This window comes from Perca fluviatilis, chromosome 16, assembly GCF_010015445.1.
Source record: "Perca fluviatilis chromosome 16, GENO_Pfluv_1.0, whole genome shotgun sequence".
NCBI classification, from domain to species: domain Eukaryota; kingdom Metazoa; phylum Chordata; class Actinopteri; order Perciformes; family Percidae; genus Perca; species Perca fluviatilis.
The window spans coordinates 3,517,910-3,525,409 of NC_053127.1; the positions used below are offsets into that span (position 1 = coordinate 3,517,910).

A 7,500-nucleotide genomic window follows, 5' to 3' on the forward strand; every position below is an offset into this window, starting at 1 on the left:
GTTTTTAATGCAAAATCCATAGTTTCCCTTTTAAAATCCCTCGAATTTTTTCAGGACTGGCAACCCAGGCAGTTAATGCATGTGTTTATGGGTAATGACGGCCTTGTCTGAGGGGCAGCTCATGGAGAAAAACCACTGAAGGTAGTGGGGAGAAGCCCAGGGGTGGAATACTTTGCTCCCCGCAGCGCCAGGATACTCCCCAAGTTGCAAGGGTCCCTCTTGCTCTGAAAAAGAAATACACCTCAAAGAACACCAAAAATAAATTAAACCTTAGCATGTAGAAAACTTTTTAAAAAAGGAGGGAAAAAGACAAAGACAGACAGAAGGGCATATGAAAAAGATTTTTTATTCCATAACTAGCACACACTTACCCCTCAACATCCAGCAGGTAGTCCCTCCAAAATGCAACCACACATTCCTCTGCCCTTCTTTTTTTGTTCCTGCCCACTGCTGACAGTTCTAGTACATCCGTGAGGGATGGCTCGTGACAAACAGCTGTCTGGAAAGCATCTGGGTGCATTCTATTGCATCAAGAACACCAGGGTCTTCTTTGGCATCCTCCCTGAACCTGTAAAATGTATCAGAGAAGATACAAATATAATTTTTCAAATTGATAAATTATCACACAGCACATGAAAGGGATGACTTATAAGACAGTTCGCTTTGATTATGCAAAAGGCCTTGTCTCTTTGACCACTATCTAAAACGGATGTTCTTTACGCTTTAAGATTTTAAGATTTTATATGATACATGTGCCTTTATCTCGAGTGTTTGGTTGTACACCGGCTTTAAAAATATGTTAAATCTTTCATTATTCTTAAACCTTGTAAGGTGTTTCAGGTCTGTGGGACCCGGTTGTCCCACAAATGATGCTATTTATTATGTTTTGTAACTCAAACTCATTGGCCTTGGCTCATTTTCTTTGAAGAACATAAAAATAACTTATTTTCAATTAGTGTACACGGTACACCCCCTACACATAACTAATACAATGAGGTGTTCGGGTCTACTGGACCCAAGTGTAATAATTGTAGGTGCTGTGAAACTTTGTACCTAGCTATTCTCACACAAAGTTACAAAATTGTTACATTTCAAGTACTTTCACCTGTTCTGATAATGACTGATGATAATGAATGAAAAATCTTGTTTCCATTTTTTTTTTTTACCTTTTTATAATTGAATTTCCTTTGTTTACTCACAAAATCATGATCATATGATCTCACAGGAGTAAATGGCAAATATGAACCATAAATGATGTGTATATCATTGGTAATTGAGCTTAAGTAAACCTTTTTACATAATTTTTATGGCTGTATTGATTTAAAAGCCTAATAATGTGGTGGGTCCACCAGACCCGGGAACATTGGCTGTGGAACAAAAAATATGAACACCTTAGAAGGGTTAATTTTGTTTGCTAAAAAATTGAGTGACACAAACCTTTAAAGTGCTCCACTAACTCGATGAACCAGCTGAAACATGATGATATCCTCCACCAAGAGATCTTTTGTCTTCTATGCGTTCAAAGGCCTTAGACACCCAGCATTGGCCAGATAATCTGTAATAAATCATTGTATAGTATGAACAACACAAGATTAGATATATTAAACAAACTGTTCTTTACTGGAGGCTAGGCCTGTATGTGATGATGAAATTAGGTGATGCATGAATTTATATGAATGACATCTTTTATTTAACTCCTTTAATCACAGTAGTATATTTAGCACTGACCAAGCCTGGTTTAAACATTCATATGAAAGTCAGAAACAAATCACACAGATTGCAGAAATATAAAACAAATATGTGGCTTCACCACACTTAATCAGGGCTCTCAAGTTTTGAAGACAGGCAAGAGTGACATTCTAAAATGCTTAATAAGCACTTGAGAGCCCTGCTTAGTAGTATTTAGATTATTATTCACTGTAATAAACATATGTAAACATGTATATTGCACTCGTTACTAATAATAATAATAATACATTTTATTTATATAGCGCTTTCATGGTACTCAAAAGACACACACAGGCTAAATATCGTCACCCAGTCAGATGATTGCAACTCAGCTAGCTAGCTAGCCAGCCGATGGAAGACCGAAGCATTCTTATTTAACCTATCTTTGCTGTAAAACGCCACGCCTACTCTCTCTTTACCCAAAGATAGGTGAAATCCAATAAAATGCAGAACTACATTGCAATAAGCTGCGCACTGAATAGCAAATTACAATGTGTTTGAAATTTAATAACAGGAGCGCAGCAATGGGTATTACAATTACCAGTATGCTTCCATAACTGCTGCTGCTAGCTGCAGCTTTTCTCCTAGTCAAAGTCAAATGTACATTGTACAGTAAATAAACTGTGGTTTATCAATCAATACATCTTATGTAAGCAGATTTATCAACTTACCTCTTCCTGGATTTCGACGACGATCCAACCAAACGCTGTCTCGTCTTGGTAACGGGGTCCTCCTGTGTTGCATTGAGCTAGCTAGAAGTAGCAGTGCTAGCCTGGAGCCAGGTCTGACTGGATTTGCAGTTCCACCCCTGAATAATCTCTGCATCTCCGCAATCAGAATCTGTTGGACTTAATTTAATTGTCGGGACATCGTTGACAATAGCTCACCATTTCCTAAATTATTATTTAGAAGACCCACAGCTTCAGTTAGCCCTCTCTATCCATTACAGCTCCACTTCAGCCAAACTATTATAATGACAGTGCCGGAATTTGACCGCAAATACCGCTTCTTCTTGTCAACCAATCAGGAGCTGAGTAATCAAACTGCCTTCCGTTTCAACCAAACTCCCTTCCGTCAATCAAACTCTCACACACACACACTACTATACTCTCACATACACTACTATACTCTCTCACATATACTACTATACTCTCTCACATACACTACTATACTCTCACATACACTACTATACTCTCTCACATATACTACTATTTCACATATACTACTATACTCTCTCACATACACTACTATATCTCTCACACACACTACTATACTCTCTCACATACACTACTATACCTCTCACATATACTACTATATTCTCTCACATATACTACTATACTCTCTCACTATAACATATACTATACTCTCTCTACATACACTACTATACTCTCTCACATACACTACTATACTTTCTCACACACACTACTATACTCTCTCTCACATACACTACTATACTCTCACATATACTACTATACTTCTCACATACACTACTATACTTTCTCACATATACTACTATACTCTCTCACACACACTACTATACTCTCTCATACACTACTATACTCTCTCACATATACTACTATACTCTCTCACATACACTATACTTCTCTCACATACACTACTATAGCTACTCTCACATACACTACTATACTCTCATACACTACTATACTCTCTCACATACACTACTATACTCTCTCACATACACTACTATACTCTCTCACACACACTACTATACTCTCTCACATACACAACTATACCCTCTCATACATACATGTAAAAGGATTATAATAGTGTGTGTGTATGAGTATAGTGGTGTATATGCAAGATTATGATAGTGTGTGTAAGACAGAAGTATGAATTACCTCCTATACGGCCTCTCATACGAAACTGGCGAGTCGTATTTCAAGTGAACGCAACATCTGTGTTGTTTTTCAGACAACGGCAGCTGCAGACTGTCGTACGTCTCGTGTTGGAAATAGAGACAAACCTTTACACCGTTTAGCTGTCGGCATTGTAACCCTTTTATATATGTCAATGATTGTAACCGTGTTTACTCCAACTGCTAGCTAACGGTAGGCTAACGTTACCTGCTGCCAAGTGTAGCGTTAACTAGCTAACGGTAGGCTAACGTTACCTGCTGCCAAGTGTAGTGTTAACTAGCTAACGGTATGCTAACGTTACCTGCTGCCAAGTGTAGTGTTAACTAGCTAACGGTATGCTAACGTTACCTGCTGCCAAGTGTAGTGTTAACTAGCTAACGGTATGCTAACGTTACCTGCTGCCAAGTGTAGTGTTAACTAGCTAACGGTATGCTAACGTTACCTGCTGCCAAGTGTAGTGTTAACTAGCTAACGGTAGGCTAACGTTACCTGCTGCCAAGTGTAGTGTTAACTAACGTATGCTAACGTTACCTGCTGCCAAGTGTATGTTAACTAGCTAACGGTATGCTAACGTTACCTGCTGCCAAGTGTAGTGTTAACTAGCTAACGGTATGCTAACGTTACCTGCTGCCAAGTGTAGTGTTAACTAGCTAACGGTAGGCTAACGTTACCTGCTGCCAAGTGTAGTGTTAACTAGCTAACGGTAGGCTAACGTTACCTGCTGCCAAGTGTAGTGTTAACTAGCTAACGGTAGGCTAACGTTACCTGCTGCCAAGTGTAGTGTTAACTAGCTAACGGTAGGCTAACGTTACCTGCTGCCGTGTAGTGTTAACTAGCTAACGGTATGCTAACGTTACCTGCTGCCAAGTAAGTGTTAACTAGCTAACGGTATGCTAACGTTACCTGCTGCCAAGTGTAGTGTTAACTAGCTAACGGTAGGCTAACGTTACCTGCTGCCAAGTGTAGTGTTAACTAGCTAACGGTAGGCTAACGCACTACCTGCCAAGTGTAGTGTTAACTAGCTAACGGTATGCTAACGTTACCTGCTGCCAAGTGTAGTGTTAACTAGCTAACGGTATGCTAACGTTACCTGCTGCCAAGTGTAGTGTTAACTAGCTAACGGTATGCTAACGTTACCTGCTGCCAAGTGTAGTGTTAACTAGCTAACGGTATGCTAACGTTACCTGCTGCCAAGTGTAGTGTTAACTAGCTAACGGTATGCTAACGTTACCTGCTGCCAAGTGTAGTGTTAACTAGCTAACGGTAGGCTAACGTCCTGCTGCCAAGTGTAGTGTTAACTAGCTAACGGTATGCTAACGTTACCTGCTGCCAAGTGTAGTGTTAACTAGCTAACGGTATGCTAACGCTACCTCGCTGCCAAGTGTAGTGTTAACTAGCTAACGGTAGGCTAACGCTACCTGCTACGCGAAGTTTTTAACTAGCTAACGGTAGCTAATGTACCTGCTGCCAAGTGTAGTGTTAACTAGCTAACGGTATGCTAACGCTACCTGCTGCCAAGTGTAGTGTTAACTAGCTAACGGTATGCTAACGTTACCTGCTGCAAGTGTAGTGTTAACTAGCTAACGGTATGCTAACGTTACCTGCTGCCAAGTGTAGTGTTAACTAGCTAACGGTATGCTAACGTTACCTGCTGCCAAGTGTAGTGTTAACTAGCTAATGGTAGGCTAACGTTACCTGCTGCCAAGTGTAGTGTTAACTAGCTAACGGTATGCTAACGTACCTGCTGCCAAGTGTAGTGTTAACTAGCTAACGGTATGCTAACGCCTCGCTGCCAAGTGTAGTGTTAACTAGCTAACGGTATGCTAACGTTACCTGCTGCCAAGTGTAGTGTTAACTAGCTAACGGTATGCTAACGTTACCTGCTGCCAAGTGTAGTGTTAACTAGCTAACGGTATGCTAACGTTACCTGCTGCCAAGTGTAGTGTTAACTAGCTAACGGTAGGCTAACGTTACCTGCTGCCAAGTGTAGTGTTAACTAGCGTCCCATGCAGCGATGTTTCGGTTGACTCTAATCGTTAGGGCGCCTGTCGGTGCCGTAGCAACGGGTCTCGGTAACAGCTGAATATTCTATCTCATGATGAAAAAGTAGAGACAATTGTAGACGAAAATGAAGAGAGATTTTATCTTAGTTTTTATTTTATGCAAAACATTTTAGTCTCGTCTTTTTTCGTCAACAATAATGCACGTTAATGTAGTCTTAGTCAGCGTTTTTGGACATTGGCGCAGTCTCGTCATCGTCTCGTCTTAGTCATGGAAAAAAAGGTCGTTGACGAACATATTTAGTAATCTAGTTGGAACCATCCAGTAGTGGGTTAAACCAGATCTTTTTCAAGCAAAGGGTTTTTTAGCCAACATGTGCTCAGGGACAAAGAGCCTGAGACAAAAGACAGGCCTACATGTAGTAAGTAAGTAAAGTTTATTTATAGAGCGCTTTTCACAGATAAAAATCACAAAGTGCTTCACAAGGTACAACCACATTGAAATACACTGGATGAGGATAAAACATTTAAAAAGTCAAAGATAAATTAAGCCCAATCAACTAAAAGCTTGTTTAAATAACACAAGTGTCTTGAGTTGTCTTTTAAAAGAATCAAACAGAGTCAGCCACACGGAGGAGCAAGGGCCGGGCGCTCCAGAGTCTGGGGGCTACAGCCTCCGAGGCATGTGTAAGTTCCACATGCCTCGCTCCAAACTCCTAAATGAGGAAAAGGAGATAGGAAGGCCACGAAAATGGCTTCCTGGGTGGACCTCCACGAAGGTTTTCACACCTTCGACAGTTTGGAATCTCCCCATTGGGCTCAGCAAGACCTCAAGCAAGCTTGTGCTAAATTCCTTTTAAAAGGAATACCACCTAACGAGACTATTTCACAGTTTGATTATTGGGGTGGTGATGGAGGGAGCAGTGGATATGACACGTGCCTTTGGTGTGGGAGACCCTGGTTCGATTCCCACTGCGATACATCAACCAGTGTGTCCCTGAGCAAGACACTTAACCCCTAGTGGCTCCAGAGGTGTGTGACCTCTGATATATGTAGTAATTGTAAGTCGCTTTGGATAAAAGCATCAGCTAATTAACATGTAATGGTCCCTGACTTTGCAGGGTGGGGCCCCGTATTAATGATTATTAATAACCCTATTCATAACTTTATTAATATTGATAAAACATCTTTGATAATTTGCCAATGATTGAATCTGTACACCTACGAATTCCCAGCGACAAGCGACGAGCTCGCCGCTGATGCGACAGAGCGACAGCCAATCGGAGTGACATGGTATTTCTGTACATATCTGATATCTTGTGGCATTTTATCGCCTATATTATGTTACTTCTATCGAGAAACGACTACTTTTAAATCCAAAAACATCGTTCTTGTGACTTGAGAATACCTCTGAAGTGACTTTTAAGACGTACTTGAAGGTAGCACGCAGCATGCAACGGAGATCAGACTTGTGGCGGTGTTCTGAGGCGGTGTGAGAGTCCCGTACAGGAAACAGGAAACATCACTGCCTCTATCTCTGCCACGAGAGAGATTTAAAACACCCAACACAAGCTGTGAACTGGCCGCGAGTTTGGGGAACAGCTGACTGTTGTTTCCTGCAACAACAAAGCACTCGCTGTGTCTCCCTCCTCTCTGTTCTTCTCTCTCTCTCTCTCTCTCTCTCTGAAGCTGCCTTCAAGTGCACTCGGAAACGCCGAAATCTATATACGATCTGACAGAAAGCAGCTGGGAAATATAACAGGATCCAACAGGCTGCTTGGCTATCTCCTTTCATGATGTTCACTCACCGAGCTCTCAGGGCGCTGACTGTAGACTTATCTATCCTGCAGAGAGAGAGAGGGAGGGAGGAGAGGGAGAGGAGGCAGGAGAGAGGG

The 7,500-nt window shown here is 41.3% G+C and overlaps 1 protein-coding gene and 1 long non-coding RNA gene across 3 annotated transcripts in view; one reads left to right on the forward strand and one right to left on the reverse strand.

Moving 5' to 3' along the window:
• The window catches only part of LOC120543671, a 620,163-nt gene that overhangs the window by 30,163 nt on the left and 582,500 nt on the right, over positions 1 to 7,500 (forward strand). The gene's annotated exons all lie outside the window — the stretch shown is intronic.
• Positions 7,289 to 7,500, reverse strand: part of LOC120543686 — a 13,638-nt gene continuing 13,426 nt past the window's right edge. Inside the window, exon 3 of the long non-coding RNA XR_005636382.1 lies at positions 7,289 to 7,449. This is a non-coding gene — a long non-coding RNA (uncharacterized LOC120543686). The remainder of the gene's footprint in view (positions 7,450 to 7,500) is intronic.